Source organism: Anomaloglossus baeobatrachus, chromosome 6 (genome assembly GCF_048569485.1).
Source record: "Anomaloglossus baeobatrachus isolate aAnoBae1 chromosome 6, aAnoBae1.hap1, whole genome shotgun sequence".
In the NCBI taxonomy this organism is placed as follows: Eukaryota; Metazoa; Chordata; class Amphibia; order Anura; family Aromobatidae; genus Anomaloglossus; species Anomaloglossus baeobatrachus.
Window position 1 is genome coordinate 171,882,664 of NC_134358.1, and position 24,078 is coordinate 171,906,741.

The 24,078-nt window shown below is 47.8% G+C and overlaps 1 protein-coding gene and 1 long non-coding RNA gene across 3 annotated transcripts in view; one reads left to right on the plus strand and one right to left on the minus strand.

The window, feature by feature from the left end:
* LPIN2 (lipin 2) overlaps positions 1-1,018 on the minus strand; it is a 134,064-nt gene extending 133,046 nt beyond the window's left edge. For both annotated transcript variants that reach the window (XM_075314486.1, XM_075314485.1), the window contains exon 1: positions 763-1,018. The gene's annotated coding sequence lies outside the window, so the exon portion shown is untranslated. The remainder of the gene's footprint in view (positions 1-762) is intronic.
* Positions 1-24,078, plus strand: part of LOC142243024 (uncharacterized) — a 49,857-nt gene that overhangs the window by 9,882 nt on the left and 15,897 nt on the right. Inside the window, exon 2 of the long non-coding RNA XR_012724295.1 lies at positions 3,330-3,394. This is a non-coding gene — a long non-coding RNA (uncharacterized LOC142243024). The remainder of the gene's footprint in view (positions 1-3,329; positions 3,395-24,078) is intronic.

Sequence of the window (24,078 nt, forward strand, 5' to 3'; positions counted from 1 at the left end):
AGACGCAGGCGATCCCATATTGCACGGGGTGACGCAGGCGATCCCATATCGCACGGGGTGACGAGGACACGCAGGCGATCCGATAACGCACGGGGTGACGAGGACACGCAGGCGATCCGATAACGCACGGGGAGACGAGGACACGCAGGGGATCCGATAACGCACGGGGATCCGATAACGCACGGGGAGACGAGGACACGCAGGCGATCCGATAACGCACGGGGTGACGAGGACACGCAGGCGATCCGATAACGCACGGGGTGACGAGGACACGCAGGCGATCCGATAACGCACGGGGTGACGAGGACACGCAGGCGATCCGATAACGCACGGGGAGACGAGGACACGCAGGCGATCCGATAACGCACGGGGAGACGAGGACACGCAGGCGATCCGATAACGCACGGGGTGACGAGGACACGCAGGCGATCCGCACGGTGATGGAGGAGCCAGACTGGAAAATCAACAACATTTTCTTGTAAGAAAACTAATAAGTGAAATAAAAGCAGAGAAGGGAGAATAAATCTGCTACACTCAGGAGGGAGGGAAGAACTACAACTCCCAGCAGAGCCACACAAACCAGCACACACATGACCAGTGCCATCCAGGCTAGTACATGGCTGGTAATGACAGGGAGCCTGGTGGTCACAGCTGCCCCTCCAGCGCCACCTGGGCAGCCGGTACATGTCACTGCCGGCCGTTGTACAGTGGGCACAGGAATGACGCCATAATCACGCGCAGCCAGCACCGGCCACCACTCACCTAGTCAGTCGGCGGCTCCGCGGTGAATGAATGAGCCGTGTCTCGGCCCGTCCTCCCGGGAAGCTCCCGGCGTCCCCGCTGCTTCCTCAGCCCCTTGTGCCGGAGCTGCCTCACTGCCGAGGAGCAGAGGCTGAGGGGGCGGTGCAGCCGCTCAATGACGTCACGGCCCGCCCCTTCTGTGTGTGATGGCCCGCCCGCACTCCTCAGCCTCGCGTGCTCGCACAGAAGCCGGGTCTTGGGGAGGGAGGGGGGGTTGGTGACGTCACACGTCAGGTGTTTTGTGTGACAGAAAGTGGCGACTATTTTAGGAAAAGCCGGGATCTAATAAATAAACAATAGCGCAGTCAGTAAGTGGAGCAGTTGCCCATGGCAACCAATCGGAATTCAGCTGTCTTGCGTGTGAGGACGGTTGTGGAATGTCAGACGAGCTGTGATTGGTTGCTTCCGCTGCTCTGCGCTGTCAGACACGCCCCTATAATGGCAGTCCAGCATAGAACGGTGGTGTGTAATTAGGGGAGCGCTGCGCAGTCAGCTCTGTTATATTAACCCTTTCCCACTGCCCCACTCCTATTTATTGTTCTGCTCTTTAGTTTTCCCCTCCTCTTCCAGCAGACTTAGCATTTTCTTCCATGGATATGGCTCTATTCATCTATCTACCGCAGTCAGGGGTTTGCTGGCATACTAGTCTGGGGGCAAGCACACATTGGTGGTCCTGGAGCAGCGGCCCACCCTAATCATACCTCTGACTGCCTCATTTAGGGAGTGACCGTTATATGGCTTTAGCGCTCTACTCCAGCGTCTCTTTTTAATTTCACCTCTGTAGTGGCGCTTTCAGTGCAGGTTCCCTGCCCCCGTCCTTATACCGACACCCGCTATTGCTGCCGCTCCTGTCAGTCTGGTTATTTCTGACCTGCTGGCAGCTCCATTGTTTCATGGACCGCTACTGTGGTCACAACTCAATAAAAGTCTATGAGAGCCTCGTTTTGGCCTCATTCTGGCTCTCATAGACTTGTATAGGGAGCTTGTGATTAGGGATGACCGGACCCATGGATGTCTGAGTTCAGCCGGACTTTAATTAAAAGTTTGGTTTGGAACCTGAACTTGACCCAGATCCCCATATAAGTCAATGGAGACCCGAACTTCGGTGCTGTAAAATGTCTAAAATGATCGTAGTAACGTCTAGGGGGCTGCAAGAGGAAGCAAAATGGGGGCAATTGCCCTGCAAACAAATGTGGATAGGAAATAAATAAAAATAAAAAATGACATGGCCCCTCTCCTATTTTTGATAAGCACTCAAGGTAAAGCAGACAGTTGGGGGCTGGTATTGTCAGGGTGGGAGGGCAATGGTTATTTGACCCCTTCCCAGCATAAGAATAGCAGCCCACAACTGCCCCAAAAGTGGCGTATCCATCAATTCTGGCTATGGACCTGGCTCTTCCCGACTGCCCTGGTTTGATGGCAATTGGGGTAATACTTTTGTGATTGATATCAGCTGGGAATTGACAGATGGCATCAAGCCCAGGGGTTAGTAATGGAGAGGCGACTGTCAGACACTCCCATTACTAACCCATTTAGATAAAGTTAAACAACAAACACACAGGAGAAAATATTTGAATAAGCACTCCCCAGCACTCCCTCATTCACCAATTTATTAATTAAAAAGAAATCCTGGAAGTTCCAATGTAATCCAATGGTGTAATGTGCCACGACGTCCATCGATTGCTGCAGAGCTTTATTCTGAGAACATCCTCAGAACGAAGCTCCATAGGTTACTAGCCCGGAATTTCTAGCAAGCAAGAGCACACCTTTTTCTTTATTGTTCACAGGAACGAACAGGCAGCTTCAACAAGAAATAAAGCTTGATGACTGGCTGCGCTGCAACCTTTCAACAAACTTTATGAACAGTACCCGAACTCGAACACACCCAGTGTCCAGCACGAACACTGAACTTTACTTTTCAAGTGCGCTTATCATATATACTCGCCTCCATGATAAAATAGACAAAACAGTCCACCTAAGGAAGCTTTTTTTTTTTCCATAAACCTAAAACATATTAGTTAATATACTCACCAATCGCTGTCTTCTCCGGTGTCCTGTGCTGGACTGGTGCTTTTCTGAGTCATCCAATGACTGCAGACTCACCGGGTCACACTTCATGATCCAAAAGAAGCTTTTACAAAACGTCTATGGAACATCAGAATGTGGCTCCATAGACTTACACTGTAAGAGAGACTTCACTCACAGACAGACAGTGATCCACAGGGTCTGAACTGTCATCACGTGAGAAGGAATGGTGCTGGACACTGGAGAAGGCATAGGTGAATATATTAACACGCTGACATTACAGTACACTAACATCTATACAGAATTAGGAATGGAAAAGTTAATTGGAGATTTTTTTTAAAGCAGTATATACATGACATACAGCTGCTGTACATCACAAAGTGAGTATACACCTCACATTTTTATAAATATTCCATAATATTTTTTCATGGGTAACACTGAGTACATGTTTCACATGTCTATGATAAACCTATTCCTAATGCAGATTTTAATTTTTTTTATAGATGGCTGCAGATACCACCTGGATGGGAGATTCCACACTGGATATATAGTAGTAACCTCACATTAGGTAATCTGAGCTGAACCACTCTACCACACATGTCAATGCAGGAGGCGGAGCTAACAGCACTCATTGAAGCGTGCAGAGCAGGATCATGTAGGAAAATAATGTTTGCTCAGACTCAAATTACGGATTTGGGATCTGTCATGATTTTGGCCCTATCTGGAGAAGTAGAGCTTTTCTTACGTCAGCTGGTAAGCCTATTAAAAATGCAGAATTGTTAAAACGGATAATGGAGGCACTGATGTTACCAGTCCAGGTTGACATCATTAAGGTGAACGCACACACAAAAGGTGACTCACTCGAGGTAGAGGGCAATAGAAGGGCGGATGCCCCAGCAAGGTGCCCTAGGGATCGGAGGATGGTGGCAGAGAGGTAGCAAGTACCAGCCACAGCGAGTCCGGATGTCCTAAAATCCCTCCAGCATCAGGCTGCCCAAACAGAGAAGGAACACTGGGGAAAAATGGGAACTAGGCTGAACTCAAATGGAGTTTGGGAAAATAACGACAAGTTGTGTTTACCAAGGTCCTTGTTCCCAATGATGGCACAAGCAACACATGGCCCCACTCACACCTCAAAAAGTCACATGTGTAACCAGGTGAATGCCTTTTGGATCGCTCCTGGCTTCAGTTACGTAGCCTCCAAACACGTACAATCCTGCATTATCTGCGCACAACACAACCCAGGTAAAACAGTAAAAGTCCCTAAGAAAGCAACTCCCAGACCGCTCTACCTGTTTCAACGACTGCAGATAGACTACATACAAATACCCAAGGTAAGAGTGTATGAATACGTCCTGGTATGTATAAATCTCTTCTCACGATGGGTTGAAACCTATCCTGTAAAATGTGCTAATGCTTAAACGACTGCAGATATACTAATGAATAAACTAGTCTGTTGATATGGCGACCCAGAAACCATAGAAAGTTATAGGGTTACACACTTCACTGGAGAAATAATGAGGGAAATTATGCAGGCCCTGGGAATAGAGCAAGCATTCCATACCACTTATCATCCAAAAAGCAATGCAAAAGTGGAGAGACTAAATGGGACACATAAACTAAAAATTCAAATGGCTATGGCAGAGACAGGGAAGAATTGGGTAGAGTGCTTATCCCTGGCATTCTTTTCAGTTAGATACACTTCAAACAAAAAGACAGGCTTGTCTCCTTTTGACATCCTTTTGGTAATGCCCCAAAGACAGGTCTGTACTTTCCACAAGTGCTACAGATGAACATGGTACTATGACAGCCTATGTCCAGGCCCCACAGGAAAGACTTAAAGGGAACCTGTCAGGGGCAATATGCACCCAGAACCACAAGCTGTTTTGGGTGCATATTGCTAAGCCCTGCCTAACCGTCCCTGTATTAGCATAGATCTTATGCTAATGAGCGTGGGGACTAGTCTCAAGGGTGTTATATCCCCTGACTAGTCCTCCCTCATAGCATGTTTGCATGCCGCCCACAGGGGTGTACTAACATGCTATTCATTTCAGCATCAAAAGCGGTGACGCACGTACCTGTGTTTGCTCTGACAGTGTTTCTGAATGCCGGACACTTCCGGTCATGCACAGTATGAAGCTGGGTGTACGCATCTCGGCTTCAGAGAGGTTTACTGCACATGACTGGAAGTTCCGGGAACAGACACAGATACGCGCGTCACCGCTGGTGACGCTGCATTGCATATCATGTTAGTATACCCCTGTGGATGTACTAATGTGGCGCCCCGAGGCTTCGGTCGCCGCAGGGTACTGCACCTCGCTTAAGGTGTGGTACTCATCCCGGATCCGGAGGAGATCGGTGCTGGTTCGACATCCATTCATTCCATACATACATTAGGTAGCCCTCCCCACTGGGGACCGGGCTAGAGTCGGGTCTTAAGTTAAGGTTGCCATCCAAACACTGTGGCTTCCACCCACTAGTGACAGGGACTTAGGGGAGGACCGACCACCAAGGGGAGTCAGGAGGAGTGGACACACACAAATAGAGGGAGTTGTAGGGAGGCGGAGAAGACAGGAGTTGGTTTTATCGGTAGCTCCTGTGGGACATAGGAGAAAATACAGTTGCTGAGGGGAGAGTTTAATTGCTCCCTCGGAACCGGCACAGTTTAGGGTGCAGAGCCCTAAGGTGGCATACACTTCAGGTTGCGCCACCAGAATCTGCCGGACAGGGGGATTTCACGTCCCTCTTGCCACCACAAGATCCCGGAGCACAGCGGCAAATAGAGCCCGGAGTCACGATTACAGTCAGGCCCCAAAAAGGACTTGCGCTGCCTGCAAACGGGATGGGAAATAAATTGCTACCATCGGGGACCCTGTGTAGCTTCACGCCACGGGGACCCACACACACAGCGCAAGAAGGAAGGGCCCACAAAATACCATACCAGTGTTGACCTCCGAAGGATTCGGGATTGGCTGGGGCCCATCACGGCAGAAACCGGCGCTCCGTGGGCGGCTATCATACAGTGTTACTCACTGTACTTCAATACCTTGAACCGCAACAACTGTGTCAAGCCGTCCTTGCCGGCGCCAGCTGCCCGTGCTTCGGTGCCAACAGTCACTACCACCACCATCATCCTCCCCTGGGGCCTAGCTCTACCAGTGGGGAGCCAAACCATCTGAGCTGCGGCACCATCTGCCCCAGAGGACCTCAACCGCAGCAGCGGCTAATCCATGGGCGCTTACCACAGGTGGCATCACGAGACAACTACTCCCAACATCCCCACCATAATCCCATCGTCCATCCCTTTTATTGACACCAACAGGGTCATGAAACTGGGCAGGGCCACCCGTGACATCCCCTGACCCTCACCAGCCTGGTGACAAGTATTCCCAAGACCCTGTGGGGTCAATTACTAACATGCTAAGAGGCCGGACTAGTCAGAGAAGTAACACCATTGGGACTAGTCCCCTCACTCATTAGCATAAGATAATAGATCTTTAGAAATACTTTTTCTAAAGATCTCTTTATCTATGCTACTAGATACATTGATGGTTAGGCAAGGATTAGCTCTTGGGTCTGAGTGCATAATGCACCTGACAGGTTCCCTTTAATCTGGTTCATAGACATGTCTTTTCATCCATTCCAGATCCCAATGCAAGTGCGGACGTGCATCAGCTGAATCCAAACCAGGTGATTGGCTAGTCATGCGCAGACACATGAGAAGGAGCCTAGATCCACGCTTTGATGGCCCATTCCAAGTCCAGCTGACCACATCCACCTCAGTGAAACTTGAGGGAAAGCCCACCTGGATCCACACCAGTCACTGTAAAAAGGTCACTCCACCGGCAGAATGATAGTTTTACTAATTATCCTACTGGGAGTAGCATGGTTTCTGCACTCAACAAAGACCCTGAGCAACTTTTAAATATGGACTGGGTCAATAAACTTATTTGCCACCATATTTCTCTCACTGAGGACACGGAAGGAGAAAAGCCAAAGGACTGTTGGATCTGCACACACAGTCCTATATCTTTAACCCCTTTACGACCGCCGATACGCCTTTTAACGGCGACATATTAGGGTACTTTTTCCGATCCGCCGCTTTTTACCGGCGGTCGGAAAAAAGGGTCTAGCGCCCCCCAGAGTCGGAAAATTTCCGGGGTCTCAGCTGCCGGGGGTAGCTGAGACCCTGGAGATTACGGTTCAGGCCGGTTTTTTCATTTAAAGGTACGGTGATCGCCGTTATTAACCGAATAACGGCAAGCATGTACCTGCAAAATGAAATGCCGGTTTTTAATGCATTTAATGGTTTCTCTCACATTTGACGTGATCTAACAGTCAAATGTGAGAGAACGGTCCTTGTCCGGTCCCTCTCGGTCCCCCCCGGTACCTGGGTCTCGTTACCGAGTTCCCACGGCATTCCCCCGGCCCCCCTCCTTCTCGTGTCCGTGTAAAATGGCGGGCGCAAGCGCAGTTCGACCGCCAAAGTCTGCCTCCTTCCACCTAGCAACGTCAGGAATTTATTTCATTGGTTCCTGACATTTGATCACTGTGTTAGACCCTATCACAGTGATCAAATACCCCAAATATTTTGGAAATGGCAGCATTTGGGTCTGCCTCCCTCTTCTCTCCCTTGTAGTTGATCTGGGAGAGAAGAGAGAGAGAGACTACATTTGCTGCCGTTTCTGTCAGAAAAAAAAACACCAATTTTTATTATAAATCAGTAATCCTCATCCCCAATATCCTCACCCAAAATATCCCCCCCCCCCAAATATCCTCATCACCTCCGTCAGAATCCCCCCTTAGTTAGAATTTTTATTTTAGATTTTTTTTTTCTTATATCAGGGCTAGATCAGGGTTAGCATCAGGGTTAGATCAGGGTTAGGATCAGGGTTAGGATCAGGGTTAGGGTTAAAAAAAATCTAAAAAAAAATTTTCAAAAAATTTAAAAAAAAAAAAAATTTGTAGTATTTTTTTTTCTTTTTTTTGCTAGGCAGTGAAAAATATTGTAATGGCGCGGAGAACATTTACCGCCGAGCAGGCATACATGCTTCTTGCCTCCGGCAGTTCAGGCTCGGATACAGAGTCTGCCTCTGAAATCGAGCGATTTTCGGATGGTGACGACTCGGCTTCCTCCTCGGGATCCGACAGCCCGATGGTAGCGGAGTCGGTCGTCACTGCTGAAACGTCAGAGGCAGGTCCAAGTAGTGCCCTTCCCCGGCCACTATGGTATCCTGACCCGTCCTTCTCCCCTCAAATTCCTCCATTTGTAGCAACCCCCGGTATAAATGTAAATGTCACAAATTTTACCCCATTAGATTTTTTCCAAATTTATGTCACCCCAGAAGTCCTCCAATTATTTGTCCACCAAACCAATTTATATGCCCGTCAACATATATCCCAACATCCTACCTCCATCCATTCCCGCTCCTGGATCCCCACAAATGTCCCCGAACTTAAAAAATTTTTGGGCATAACTTTTAACATGGGGTTAGTGAAAAAATCTACACTCCGCTCGTACTGGGCAACAAAAACAGTGCACAGCACCCCTGTGTTTGCAGCCATCATGACCCGATCCCGATATGAGACCCTTTTGCGATTCCTGCACTTTAACGATAATTCCCAAGCCCTCCAAAGAAATGACCCAAACTATGACCGACTTTATAAATTGAGACCCCTAATATCCCTTCTAAAAACTACCTTCCTAAATTCGTATACCCCTGACAAAAATGTTTCTATAGACGAGTCCCTTATGAGCTATAAGGGCCGTCTGTCTTTCCGCCAATTTATCCCCTCCAAGCGTGCCAAATATGGTATAAAATTATACAAAATGTGCGAAAGCACAACCGGTTACACGTGTACCTTTCTCATTTACGAAGGGAGGGATCGCCAAATCAACCCCCCAAACTGCCCCCAGGCAATTGGCATCCCTGGCAAAATTGTTTGGGAGCTAATGACCCCCTTCCTTGAGAAAGGCTATCACGTGTATACCGATAATTACTATATCAGTGTCCCCCTTTCTAAATCCCTCCACGCTGCAAACACAGGGGCCTGTGGAACAATCAGAAAAAACAGAGTTGGTCTACCGTCACAGTTGGTGTCTAAACGTGTGGAGAAGGGTGCGTCCTCCTCAATGGCAAGTGACCATCTTCTTGCCATAAAATGGAGAGACCGCAAGGACGTTTTCATGCTCACCACATTGCATGCGGACACCACTGTGACGGTCAGGGACAGGGGCGCCACCAGGGACAAACAGAAGCCGCTCTGTGTCGCAGACTACAATAAGTTCATGGGAGGTGTAGATTTGTCTGACCAGGTGCTTCAGCCTTATCTAGTGAAGCGGAAAACCAGGACCTGGTATAAAAAGTTAGCAATCTATCTCCTACAGGTTGCTACCTATAATAGCTTCATCCTCTATAAAAAATCTCAAGGACCGCTCTCTTTCCTCCAATACCAGGAGAAAATTATTGAGAGCCTCCTCTTTGACTCGGAGGCACAGGAGGAAGCCTTCGAGTCAGAGGATGTCCGGAGACTTTCCGAGCGTCATTTCATTCGCCCCATCCCTTCCACTCCCACCCAAAGGTATCCCCAAAAAAGATGCCGTGTTTGTAGAAAGCACGGCACAAGGAGCGATTCCCGGTACTACTGCCCCATGTGCCCCTCCCAACCAGGCCTTTGCATCTCCCCCTGTTTTGAAACCTACCACACATCCCTCAATTATTAATTGGCATAAATAAATTACACCAAACTGTGTGGTAGCAGCTTTTTTTAATTTTGCAAATACTTTACTTTTATATTTCTGTTCAGTAATTTTTTTTTCTTGGACTAGTAATAAAGAGAAAATTTTCAGCAGTAAAACACATTTTACCCCATTTCACAATTAATTCCAGGACTTTATCATCACATACCAAACAATTATTCAGACAAAACCCAGTCCACATGCCCACGTCTTTAGACTCCAGAGTGTGGACTCCACTAATGTTCTTGAAAAGTCTCATCATTTGACAACTTTCCAGGACTTCATTACTCAAACATTTTTTTTTACCAATTATTTTAGTTTGACTCATATTACCACTAGGTCTTACTACACAAAACTTTTCTTTGCATGTATTATGGGCATGATCATTTTATTGGAGGATCCCCTAACAATGATGCTGTGCCATATTCAAACACTATGGGCTTTACTGCAGGGTTCCTGCCGAACCACCTGCATCGAATAATACTTTCAGAATTCTGTAACGAATTGGTCGTTTTGTGCACATAGCGGTTCCTACCTTGGCGGGCAGGAGCCTGTTATGATGTACCATGTCGCTTGGCACATTTGTCCCTCATATAGGGATTGATGGAGCTAAGAAGACATTGTACAACCAGTTATTTGGAAGATAAAGCTGTCCTTTCGGCCCTGCTGGTGTTCTGTCATCTTTGGCACACTCAGGTTTGCCACATAGTGGCTGCCAACTCCTCCACATTTGAACATTTTGCCCTTCCGTCCAATAAAGTTTATTCTTCCTTCTACAACTGTTTTGTTAGCAAGACCAAGTCCAGTAAATGTGTTTTTAGGGGCATGCCGCCCTTTGTGAGTAATAATTCCTGGAAGGATTTTCTTGTTTGGTAGCACAATGTCTCTGTAAGCTTTGAATAGGTTCTGGGATTCCATCAGTTTTACCCTGAAGACCAAATGGTGCACCATCTATAATAGGCATCAGCTGCATAAAAAATGGTGTCAAACTACTCCCTACCTCTGTAAACAAATACATTACAGGGTATAACTTACAAAGACATTTATGGGGTTTTTCTGTTCTTGAAACCCAAAAGCTCTGCAAATTTGAGAATATATTCCAAATTCAGCCAAATTTGCTTTCAAAAATTCAAATATTGCTCCTTTCGTTCCAAGCTCTACCATTTGCCCGTACAGAGGTTTCTCGCCACATGTGGGGTATCGGCGCGCTCATAAGAAAGTGGGTAACAAAGTGTGAGCTCCAATTTTTGGAGCTACCTCTTGAAAAAGTGAGAAAATTGATGCTAAAGCAACATTTTTGCTAAAAAAATGAACATTTTCAATATGACAACCTAATGTTATCAAATTCTGTGAAGTACCTGTCAGTCCAAAATGCTCACTATACCCCTAGATAGAAGCCTTAAGGGGTCTAGTTTCCAAAATGGAGTCACTTGAGGGGGGTTTCTGCTGTTTAGGTACCTTAGGGGACCTGTAAATGTAACATGGTGCCCGCAATCTGTTTCTGCCAAATTTGCTTTCAAAAATTCAAATATTGTTCCTTTCGTTCCAAGCTCTACCATTTGCCCGTACAGAGGTTTCTCGCCACATGTGGGGTATCGGCGCTCTCATAAGAAAGTGGGTAACAAAGTGTGAGCTCCAATTTTTGGAGCTACCTCTTGAAAAAGTGAGAAAATTGATGCTAAAGCAACATTTTTGCTAAAAAAATGAAAATTTTCAATATGACAACCTAATGTTATCAAATTCTGTGAAGTACCTGTCAGTCCAAAATGCTCAATATACCCCTAGATAGAAGCCTTAAGGGGTCTAGTTTCCAAAATGGAGTCACTTGAGGGGGGTTTCTGCTGTTTAGGTACCTTAGGGGACCTGTAAATGTAACATGGTGCCCGCAATCTGTTTCTGCCAAATTTGCTTTCAAAAATTCAAATATTGCTCCTTTCGTTCCAAGCTCTACCATTTGCCCGTACAGAGGTTTCTCGCCACATGTGGGGTATCGGCGCGCTCATAAGAAAGTGGGTAACAAAGTGTGAGCTCCAATTTTTGGAGCTACCTCTTGAAAAAGTGAGAAAATTGATGCTAAAGCAACATTTTTGCTAAAAAAATGAAAATTTTCAATATGACAACCTAATGTTATCAAATTCTGTGAAGTACCTGTCAGTCCAAAATGCTCACTATACCCCTAGATAGAAGCCTTAAGGGGTCTAGTTTCCAAAATGGAGTCACTTGAGGGGGGTTTCTGCTGTTTAGGTACCTTAGGGGACCTGTAAATGTAACATGGTGCCCGCAATCTGTTTCTGCCAAATTTGCTTTCAAAAATTCAAATATTGTTCCTTTCGTTCCAAGCTCTACCATTTGCCCGTACAGAGGTTTCTCGCCACATGTGGGGTATCGGCGCGCTCATAAGAAAGTGGGTAACAAAGTGTGAGCTCCAATTTTTGGAGCTACCTCTTGAAAAAGTGAGAAAATTGATGCTAAAGCAACATTTTTGCTAAAAAAATGAACATTTTCAATATGACAACCTAATGTTATCAAATTCTGTGAAGTACCTGTCAGTCCAAAATGCTCACTATACCCCTAGATAGAAGCCTTAAGGGGTCTAGTTTCCAAAATGGAGTCACTTGAGGGGGGTTTCTGCTGTTTAGGTACCTTAGGGGACCTGTAAATGTAACATGGTGCCCGCAATCTGTTTCTGCCAAATTTGCTTTCAAAAATTCAAATATTGTTCCTTTCGTTCCAAGCTCTACCATTTGCCCGTACAGAGGTTTCTCGCCACATGTGGGGTATCGGCGCTCTCATAAGAAAGTGGGTAACAAAGTGTGAGCTCCAATTTTTGGAGCTACTGTGGCGCCCCTGACCTGGTCAGGCACCACTGAGTACTGCACCCATGCTGGGGACAGTACAACACAGGTAATCCAGAAGGCTGACCGGGGTGTGGTACACAGGCGCATAGTGATCAGGTCTCACACATGTACCCATGAGAGGACCCCTGGGGATCCCAGGAGGGGGAAAAGCCTTCACCTTCACTGGAATAGTGGAGGGGGCCAAAAGCCTCCATCTCCTCTCAAGGGGTGTGGTAAGAGAATCTGGTTGCTAGGTGGCGTAGGCAGGCACAAAAGGGAAAAGAGAAGGAGGAGTAAACAGTCTGCAGCAGAGTGTGGAGGAGTGAGGAGCAGGAAAGTGAAGCTCAGACAGGAGCAGATGTGAAGGTCCCAGATGTGAGCCAGGCAGTGCAGAGTCCAGGGAGCTCGAGTGAGGAGCAGATCCCGTGGGCTGCTGTAGTCTGACAGCGTCCGCGCAGTGGCTACCGACGGGGGAGAACGGTCAACTAGGAGTGCTACCCGAAATCCATCTTCAGCTAGAGAGAGAGCAACGGAGTAGGAAGTAAGGAGACTGCTAGAGAGTACCAGGCCCAAACGGGCGGCAGATCCCGAAGCGGAGATAGATCCAGCTTTCTTTTGCTAAACCTGCCGGTGTGGGGCTCTCAAAGCCCACGCCACAACACCACAAAGGCCGCAGCCACGTAGCCACAGTTAGGGCCCATAGGTCACAGGAGGCAAGCAGCTGGAGTGGCCTGGTCCAGGCGACAAGCAAACGGCAAACGAAGGGGAGAGAGGCTGCAGCATCTTCCCTGGGTGACCCCCATAGGGACTCAAAGTCGGGGTTACCCCAAACCACCAAGGGCTAAGGAAGGCGAGTTAGTAGTCACCCTCACAAGTCAGCCTGAAGGACACCTGGTTCCCACTTGGTTCATCCCAGCTACGCCCGGGTCACTCACCCTGCCATCAACTGTGAGTAAAAACCCTGAAAGACATCCTGCCTGTGTTGAGTCATTCTGCGCCTTGTGGTACTACGCACCTACACCGGGCCCTGGGGCTTGCCTCACTCTCAGGAGGCTATTCCAACTAACTGCACACACCATCAGCCCCAGGCGACCCTCAACCTGCAGTGGCGGTCCCTACTGGCCGCAATACTGAGAGTGGCGTCACGACAAGAATAGAAGATTTCCTACCAGTGACAAGATCCAGCCGAGTGGAGTCCCTGAAGGTAATGCACCGACACAGCGTTTGCGGGGCTCCACATCTGGCGTCACGAACAGGATAAGGACTAGACCTGTTCAGACAGGTGACCATGTGCCTGGGCGGTCCGCTTGAAAAATTGGAAGCGCCGCCATATTGCCACCATGAAAAGCGCGCTGAAAAACAACAGCAGCCCGCGCTGGGAGAAGTTACCGCCCACGAAGAGGTGTGGCTACCCAGAGATCCCCTGCAGAGTTCTGACCTCGCTTGTGAAGAGAGCGGAAGCGTCCAGAGACGGCGGGAAGGAAAGGGAGCCACAAGCCTGCTGCTGCAGAGAGAAGAAATGGAGTCCGGATGTGGATACCCAGAACCAGGCTCTGCTGCCTGGTGGTGCCGGGAGCTTGCTATCTTCTGCGATCAGCTGGAGGCCAGGATTATACGACAGCTCAGTGAGGGACGCACGGAGCTTCTGGAGATGGCTGCGGCGGTTCGGACCTACGAGGAGGGAGCCGCGCGACGCATGCCAGATCGAGCGGCGACGACTCAGATCCCGATGGTGCCACCGATGGGTGAGTCCAGAGTTGCCCCGGCCAGCGCAAGTGCTCCGACCCCTGCTGCTACGACCGCGGTCCCAGAAGAGGCGCCTGGCGCGGCGACGCTGAGCGAGGCCGCAGCCACGCTAGGTGCGGCCCGCCAAATCCAGGCCGCCGCAGCGACACCCCGCCTGGCCCGCAAAGGTCCGACTGCCACGGCGATACTCATCCGTGCCGCAGGTGTGACGCTGACCCAGGCTGCCACCCTGCTGAGCCCAGTCCGCCAAGACCCCACCGCAGCAGCGACGCTCGTCCGAGCCGCAAGTGAGATGCTGAACCAGGCCGCAGCCCCGCCAGGTGCGGCCCGTCAAGCCCCGATCACTGCAGCGACGCCCAGCTCCACCTGCACGGACCCCATTGAGGATGCGACGCCAATTCAGACCGCGGCTGCAATGCCCAGTCCGGCCCGCCAAGAACTGGCCGCAACAGCGACGCAGATCCAGGCCGCCGCCACGCCAGGCTCGGCCCGCACAGACCAGGCCGCCGCCATGCCAGGCGCGGCCCGCCAAGACCAGGCCGCCGCAGCGATGCCCTGCGCGGCCCGCCAAGAAAAGACTACATCACCATTTATCCCGGCCTGCAGGGCCAGAGCAGACACCGCTTCCCAGTCTAAGGAAGTCCCTACTAGGAAATCCCTGGTAGGTGAGGACCCCGCATACTGGCAGCTGAAGGCTGACCTGGAGGCCAAGTTCCCACAGGAGATGGTGGACCAGTACATGCTCCCTCCGCACACCCCTAAGGCAACCCCTGCGGCAACCACGCCGAAGAGTCCACCGCCTGGGCCAGCTGAGGAACACTTATCCCCAGCGCTGCCACGACCAGAGTGCAGCGAAGAACTAAGGGGGAGAGGAGGACAAGAAGCTGAGGAGTTGCCCCCGGAGCCAGCAGCAGTGCTAGTCCCAGAGCCGGAGATGCTGCCATATTCCCGCTGGGACGAGGAAGACCTGACACCTCCTGCTGAAGAAGACCTGCCCAACCGCCCCACCTGGGAGCTTGTAAGCTGTACTTCGCAGAATCCAGCCCGCAAGACACGGCGCCGAGGCGGTAGTACAAGGTATCCTCCAACATCACAATCTCCTGAGCAGAAAGACGAAGTCACCGCCAGAGACCTAGAGGAGAAACGGTTCCTGAGAAGGTTCAAACCCCAGATCAGAGGACCCCTGCGTCGAGGAATTGTTGAAGATTTCAGCCTCAAATCAGGATACGGCTTTATAGTATCACCTGGTGTGAAGGAAGGGATTTTCGTCAATCGAAGGGATGTGAGAGCCCATTTGCCCAGAGGACACCCTGGAAGAAATTTGAAGATAGGAGACTCAGTGGAGTTCACTATGCATCAGGGAGAAAGAGGCTGGTATGCCCTAGATGTTGCACCATGTCCTAGAAGTCCTTGCAGAAGCCCTGCAGTCACAACAGAAGATGAAGACAGAGACACTGAAGAAGAGGAAAGAAAGGATCAAGAAACAGACGATAAAAGCACAGGAAGTAACAGATGCCCCAGCCCTACAGGCCCAAGCCCTGGTAAGGAGGAAACAGGAGCAAAGTTCACATAAAGCAAGAAGAAAGCATGCAGCAAGTTAAAGTTTTGAAAAGTTTGAAGTTTTGCAACGTTTACGTTTAAGTATGTGCCCACATAAACTTGTGTGAGAAAACCATAAACCTTAAGGCTATGAACTGGCTATAGCCACAAACTCTCGCAGTGTAAATAGTTACACCAGAGGCACCACCACCAGAGTCAGCCTGTTTAGGGGCTTGGCTCGTCTGCAACCAGGAGGAGCCCGTCCGTATATAGGGCCTTGGCTCACCTGCGACCAGAGAGCATGCCTGTTTATGTCAGGTTTCCAGGTTTTCCAGTTCTCTTTTGACTGCCCTTGCCCTCGGTTAACATGGAGGTTACCGTTCTGTTGCCCTACTTCCTGTCCAGCAGCTTGAAAGGCCGCCTCCCAGCCCAGTCCAGTGCCTGAGTATACTGCCTGCTGTGTGCTCCTGCTGTGTTTGCTGCTTATTCCGGATTGCCTCGGGATTCCCCTAAAGGACTACCTACCGATTGTCTCAGGACTGTACCCGGCTCTTAAGGCTGTGCCCGGATTCCGTTTACCATCTTCGGTCAGCACTCCGCCTGGTTCTCTTTGTGGTTCGTAACCATCCTGGATAAACATTTCCGTACGGACACTCATTGACTTTACCGCTTGCTCCTTATCCCGGCCGCTGCGCATTTAGGCCTTCCGGGGTAGATTGCCGGACAGTCCCTGTATAGGGGTTCGCTCCGGTGGTCTCCCTGGGGGAGTCCGGTGCGTGGTCCCGGGAATCCCCTGCGCGTCTATTCCGGAAAGTATTATATGTGTTATTGTATTGTTGTGTTTGTTCTGTTTCTACCGTGGTGACATACTATAAAACATCTTGTACCCGGAACTCGTCTCTGATTGTCATTGCCCTACGCTATCGAAATCCTCAGAATATAGAATAAGTATTACAGTTTATGGGGCCTGGCTCTCCACCACAAAGAGGGTACCTGGTCAGCACCAACTGTGGGGGCCGCCTCTGCATCCTGCCAGAAGTGGCTGAAGGCGCGACTCCACCAGGCCAGGTATACCCTGAAACCACCAGCCCATGAAAGCCGCCTCTACATCCTGCCAGAAGTGGCTGAAGGCGCGGCCAACGTGAGAGGGTTTTGGGTGGGTTAACGGACTTGTGGGTGGAGGGTGGTGATGTATGATAGCTGGTGGTCTTAAAATGTTTTACCATGTTTTAATGTTTTATGCATTTTAAAATGTTGTCTTGCAGCCCGAGGACGTGCTGGTGATAACTAAGGGGGAATGTGGCGCCCCTGACCTGGTCAGGCACCACTGAGTACTGCACCCATGCTGGGGACAGTACAACACAGGTAATCCAGAAGGCTTACCGGGGTGTGGTACACAGGCGCATAGTGATCAGGTCTCACACATGTACCCATGAGAGGACCCCTGGGGATCCCAGGAGGGGGAAAAGCCTTCACCTTCACTGGAATAGTGGAGGGGGCCAAAAGCCTCCATCTCCTCTCAAGGGGTGTGGTAAGAGAATCTGGTTGCTAGGTGGCGTAGGCAGGCACAAAAGGGAAAAGAGAAGGAGGAGTAAACAGTCTGCAGCAGAGTGTGGAGGAGTGAGGAGCAGGAAAGTGAAGCTCAGACAGGAGCAGATGTGAAGGTCCCAGATGTGAGCCAGGCAGTGCAGAGTCCAGGGAGCTCGAGTGAGGAGCAGATCCCGTGGGCTGCTGTAGTCTGACAGCGTCCGCGCAGTGGCTACCGACGGGGGAGAACGGTCAACTAGGAGTGCTACCCGAAATCCATCTTCAGCTAGAGAGAGAGCAACGGAGTGGGAAGTAAGGAGACTGCTAGAGAGTACCAGGCCCAAACGGGCGGCAGATCCCGAAGCGGAGATAGATCCAGCTTTCTTTTGCTAAACCTGCCGGTGTGGGGCTCTCAAAGCCCACGCCACAACACCACAAAGGCCGCAGCCACGTAGCCACAGTTAGGGCCCATAGGTCACAGGAGGCAAGCAGCTGGAGTGGCCTGGTCCAGGCGACAAGCAAACGGCAAACGAAGGGGAGAGAGGCTGCAGCATCTTCCCTGGGTGACCCCCATAGGGACTCAAAGTCGGGGTTACCCCAAACCACCAAGGGCTAAGGAAGGCGAGTTAGTAGTCACCCTCACAAGTCAGCCTGAAGGACACCTGGTTCCCACTTGGTTCATCCCAGCTACGCCCGGGTCACTCACCCTGCCATCAACTGTGAGTAAAAACCCTGAAAGACATCCTGCCTGTGTTGAGTCATTCTGCGCCTTGTGGTACTACGCACCTACACCGGGCCCTGGGGCTTGCCTCACTCTCAGGAGGCTATTCCAACTAACTGCACACACCATCAGCCCCAGGCGACCCTCAACCTGCAGTGGCGGTCCCTACTGGCCGCAATACTGAGAGTGGCGTCACGACAAGAATAGAAGATTTCCTACCAGTGACAAGATCCAGCCGAGTGGAGTCCCTGAAGGTAATGCACCGACACAGCGTTTGCGGGGCTCCACACTACCTCTTGAAAAAGTGAGAAAATTGATGCTAAAGCAACATTTTTGCTAAAAAAAATGAAAATTTTCAATATGACAACCTAATGTTATCAAATTCTGTGAAGTACCTGTCAGTCCAAAATGCTCACTATACCCCTAGATAGAAGCCTTAAGGGGTCTAGTTTCCAAAATGGAGTCACTTGAGGGGGGTTTCTGCTGTTTAGGTACCTTAGGGGACCTGTAAATGTAACATGGTGCCCGCAATCTGTTTCTGCCAAATTTGCTTTCAAAAATTCAAATATTGCTCCTTTCGTTCCAAGCTCTACCATTTGCCCGTACAGAGGTTTCTCGCCACATGTGGGGTATCAGCGCGCTCATAAGAAAGTGGGTAACAAAGTGTGAGCTCCAATTTTTGGAGCTACCTCTTGAAAAAGTGAGAAAATTGATGCTAAAGCAACATTTTTGGGTAAAATGTTATTTTTTTTTTTTTTTCATTCCACATTACTTTACTTCATGTGAGGCACCTGAAGGGTTAATAAACTTCTTTGATGTGGTTTTGAGTACCTTGAGGGGTGCAGATTTTAGAATGGGGTCACTTTTGGGTATTTTCTGTCACCTAGGACTCTCAAAGTCACTTCAAATGTGATGTGGTCCCTAAAAAAATGGTTTTGTAAATTTTCTTGAAAAAATGGGAAATTGCTGACGAACTTTGACCCCTTATAACTTCCTAACCCCAAAAAATTTTGTTTCAAAAATTGTGATGATGTAAAGTAGACATGTGGGAAATGTTGTTTATTAACTATTTTGTGTGACATAACTCTCTGGTTTATGGGCATAAAAATTAAAAGTTTGAAAATTGCAAAATTTTATTTTTTTTGGTCAAATTTCATATTTTTTCACAAAAAAAAATATCATCCTAAATTTACCTCTAACATGAAGCCCAATATGTCACGAAAAAACAATCTCAGAATCACCGGGATCCATTGAAGCGTTCCAGAGTTATAGCCTTATAAAGGGACACTGGTCAAAATTGCAAAAAATGGCCTGGGCATTAAGTACAAAACTGGCTTCGTCCTTAAGGGGTTAAAGACTATGCTGTATTTAGCCTTACCTCTGGAACCACAGGAGATATTAATACCAGACTATATACACAAATGAAACCTGAACTCAATCTAGATTTTGGGGAAAAGATGTACCTCGTGATGTATCTGCCACATTGATGGGTCACTAATCCCTGGTTCCAGTTAAATGTAACACGGTCTAAGTGATAGTCAAGCTGGATAGAATACGATCCGGACACAGAGGGTATAGTGGCCAAAAAAGGACTAAAATCCCTCATTCAGGCCCCATTCCCTATGATGGAGTATGGTTCAGTCTTCAATACACTGATGTTGATACTTGTGGAAAAGACAATAATTGTTTCCGTCTATATACATGATGCCAACAAAGACTGGTGGGGAAAATACATTCTCCTTTATGAATCCAGACAACTGGTTTAAGGGCCTAGCAGGTTGGCTTTCTGGCATTGTACAGACCAGCATGCAAATATTATTATTTTGTTTATTCCTTTATATACAGCAGCTGTAAAAGCATTGATATACCGTATGTACTACCTAAGCTACTGAATAATGTATAGAATAGTCCAAGAGAGAGAAGAGACCGCACTCTCCAAGTAAATGCCAAACGATCTTCTTTATTCAAACAATGGTGCAGGGTAAAATGCAGGAGAGGAGCTAGGTACAGGCTCTATCACAGACCATGGAGAGTGTGGTCTCTTATCTCTCTTGGACTGTTCTTGGAATTCTCACTCTGTTAGGACGGGCACCTCCGGGCCAGGATCATGTTGTGCCCAAGCTGATTTCCACGCTGGTGCGATACTCCGCAAGGTAACGTCTCCGTGGTGCAGGACCATTTCTTTCTATATTTGCTGTACTGAATAATGTATGTATCAAGAGTTCCAGTATTGAACCATCTGTAGTTTATTACAGACCCCAAATGGCCTCCGCTGACAGGGAGTAGGTTTCCACACTGAGGGTGGATGGGTGAAGCAGGTAGGGAGTCCTCTTACGGGTACTAGGCCCATGAGACAGAAACTCCTGTGTGGCTATACCAACTGACCCAGTGGTAAAGGTTATACCATTTCCAAAAGGGGGAAATTGATATAGAAGGGTTAATTGTTTCTATATTTTTATATTTTAAATACTTTCTTACTACATTTAGTTTCAATTAGTAGATTTTAGTACATTTTGTTTAGTATATACTAGCCTCAAAGTCTCATATTCAAAGTTTTATTTTTCTTTAAAATACTTTCTTATCTTTTATGCCAGCCTCTAAGGCAAGCTTTACACATTGCGACATCGCTAGCATCGGCTAGCGATGCCGAGCGCGATAGTACCCGCCCCGTCACACATGCGATATGTGGTGATTGCTGCCATAGCGAACATTATCGCTACGGCAGCTTCACACGCACATACCTGGTCTGCGACGTCGCTGTGACTGCCGAAATATCCCTCCTTTAAGGGGGAGGTGCGTTCGGCGTCATAGCCACGTCACCGTAACGTCACTAATCGGCCAGCCAATAGAACCAGAGAGGCGGAGATGAGCGGGACATAACATCCCGCCCACCTTCTCCCTTCCGCATTGCCGGTGGACGCAGGTAAAGAGATGTTTGTCGCTCCTGCGGGTTTACACACAGCGATGTGTGGAGCTGCAGGAACGACAAACAACATCGTACCTGCGGTCGACCCGACATTATGGAAATGAACGACGTGACACAGATTACTGATTTTCGACGCTTTTGCGATCGTTTATCGTCGCACCTAGGATTTACACATTGCGATGTCCCTACCGGCGCCGGATGTGACCCCGACGGTATTTCGGAAGCGATGTCGCAACGTGTAAAGCCCCCCTAAGTCTCTGTGTTGCCGAGACTTAAAGGTCATATATGATGCAGGGGGAGGGGCAACTGGTAAATTTCCAATGAAGTATTTATGCAATATTACATTGGTCTGTAAATGGTATAAATTATGCGATCACTGGTAAATAAACAGAAACTGATATTGCTCATAAGTGGCGCTTGATATTTAAGAGGCCTATTTTAATTTGAACCTCACTGGTGATCCCATAATCTGACCTTTGGGTCAGAGCAGAGCAGCTACAACACCCCTAAATGAAAATTGCCAAGTTGTGCCCAATTAGACCTTTTTCCTCCCCGATGTCATGTGACTCATTAGTATAACAAGGTCTCAGGTGTGATTGAGGAGCAGATGTGTTGCATTTGGTGTTATTGCTCACACACTCTCTCATACCGGTCACCGGAAGTTCAACATGGCACTTCAAGGCAAAGAATTCTCTGAAAATTGGTGATTCTCTGAGAAGATAGACTAGGCAATATGATGGAAGAGGTGGAAGAGGATGCGGCGGCTCTGGTGAAGCTCTAGTGAACTTCATACCCAAGAGCGTGGCCACACAAAATAGTGACACTTTGGATACAATTTGGCCATTTTCACTTGGGGTGTACTGACTTTTGTTTCCAGTGGTTTAGATATTAACCCCTTAACGACTTTACGTACCCTGTACATCATGCAAGTCCATGCATTCTCGACCTATGAGGTACGGAGTACGTCATGGTGATCATGGGGTTTCAGGCGCTGTACTCCCACAATCGCCATGGAGGGTCTCCGGCTGATATTACAGCCGAAACCTGACCCACACTGCCAGAAATGATGCCCGCGCCGCTTCCTGCAGTTCAAACCCCAAAATGCTGTGATCAATAGCGATCACAGTATTCAGGAGGCAAGGAGAGGATCGTGCTGCTCTCCCCAGCGAGCGGGTCCCTGTAATGTTATCACAGGAACTCGATTGCTGCCATGGTAACCCTGGGTTGTCACCATTATGACCCCAGGTCACCCTGCTACGGACAGAGTCGCATACCATGTCGGATGCATGATGTGCAAGGCAAAGTGTCAGAGCTGCGAGTGCAGCACTGACAGATATAATCTACTCCGGTGATCAAACATCGCGGTGGGTTTTATGAATGATCAGAGGAAAGAAAAGTAATGTCCCATAAAGGGACTAAGTAAAAAAAAAATTAAAAAAAGTTAAAATGCATTATAAAAATATAAAAAAATCTCAAAATAAAGAACAAAAAAAACCAACAAAATTATTCCAATAAATATTTACATTTTTATAAAATAAACAAAGAAACTACACACATTTGGTATTGCCACTTCCGTAACAACCTGTGCTATAAAACTGTCACACTAATTGACTCCTTCAGTGAACACGGTAAAAAATAAAAAATGTAGCAAAAACTATGTTTTTTCATCGTACAGCCAACAAAGTGGAATAAAACGTGATCAAAAAGTAATACCTACTCTAAATAAACATGGTACCACTGAAAAGATCATTTTGTTGTGCAAAAACAAGCCACCATACAGCTCCATCAGCGAAAAAATAAAAAAAGTTATAGCTCTCAGAATACAGCAATGAAAAAACTATTTTTTTTTCTATAATATTGTCATTATAGTGTGAAAGCAACAAGACATAAAAAAAGCTTCACATACCGTATGTGGTATTGCTGTAATCGTACTGACCTGCAGAATAAATATCTTACCGCACAGTGAACGGCGTAAAAAAACAAAACAAAAAAAAAACAACTACTGAATTGCTTTTTCTTCATGATTCTGTCTCACAAAAAGCAGAATAGATGATCTAAAAATATTATGTAGCTAAAATGGTAACAATAATAACTCCAACTCATCTTGCAAAAAATCGTGCCCCACATAACTCTGTCGACAGAAAAATAAAAAAAAGTATAGCCTTCAAAAAATGGTATTCAAACACTAATTCCTAATATGACACACATTTTCAACATAAAAACCCTTAATTACAACATCATCCATTTTTTTTCTGGCACCGATCACACGGATGTCACACAGACGTAAAAACGGACACACGGACAGCACACGAAAGGGACAAGCACACAGATGACATACATGGACAGTTGGATGGTCACATGAATGTACACTACAAAACGGACTGTGAAAAACGTGTGTTTTATCATAGATGTGTGAAGGAGGCCTTAGTGTGATAGTAGCCAAATCTATAACTCTGGTATCGCTGTAATCATGCTGACCAGAGAAATAAAGCGTAGGGTGAATAGTGTAAAAAATAAGTAAAGCCAATTCTTCAACTGCTGCTGATTTGTTCATTCTACCTCCCAAAGATCACAGTATGGCATAGGTCATATTTATCCTGCACTCTACGCTGAGCACTTACAACAGGGATTACTTGTAAATCTCTGAAAAACGTAATTTAAACTAAATTCCCAAAGGAAAATTCACTGTAATGAGGTAAAGGGAGTCACTTTGAACCCCTGTCTGGACTGTGGTCCGGTGGGGTCCATCTTTTTAGACGTGCACAAAAGTGCTGTCATCAATAGTTTTCTTCACATTTGAAAACACGGACACAGCTGAAGAGAGGACAAATGAAGTCTGGAGTAACTCTGCAGCCTTAATAGTGTATGGATCCATCTGGGGTTTCATCTGAATCACGTATATCGGAGATGTAGATGAAAATTCCGATGTAAGTGCTTACCATAAAGCACAGGATAAATGTGAACTGATACAAAATGTTCTGTACCCAAATTGCCACCAAAAAGTAGTCAACGCCACTCACAAATATACAAGTCCCCACTCAGGTCCATCATCTGTTAATGGAAATATAGAGGGCTTCCATGTTACTGGTAACAGAAAGGCTCTGAAAAAGCCCTATGCCCGCCCTCAAAACAAATCCAGAAAAATCTGCTCTTCTAAATCCAAATGTCCCCCTCCCTTCTGAGCCTCACAATGTGCGTAAACCACAGTTAGCGTCCA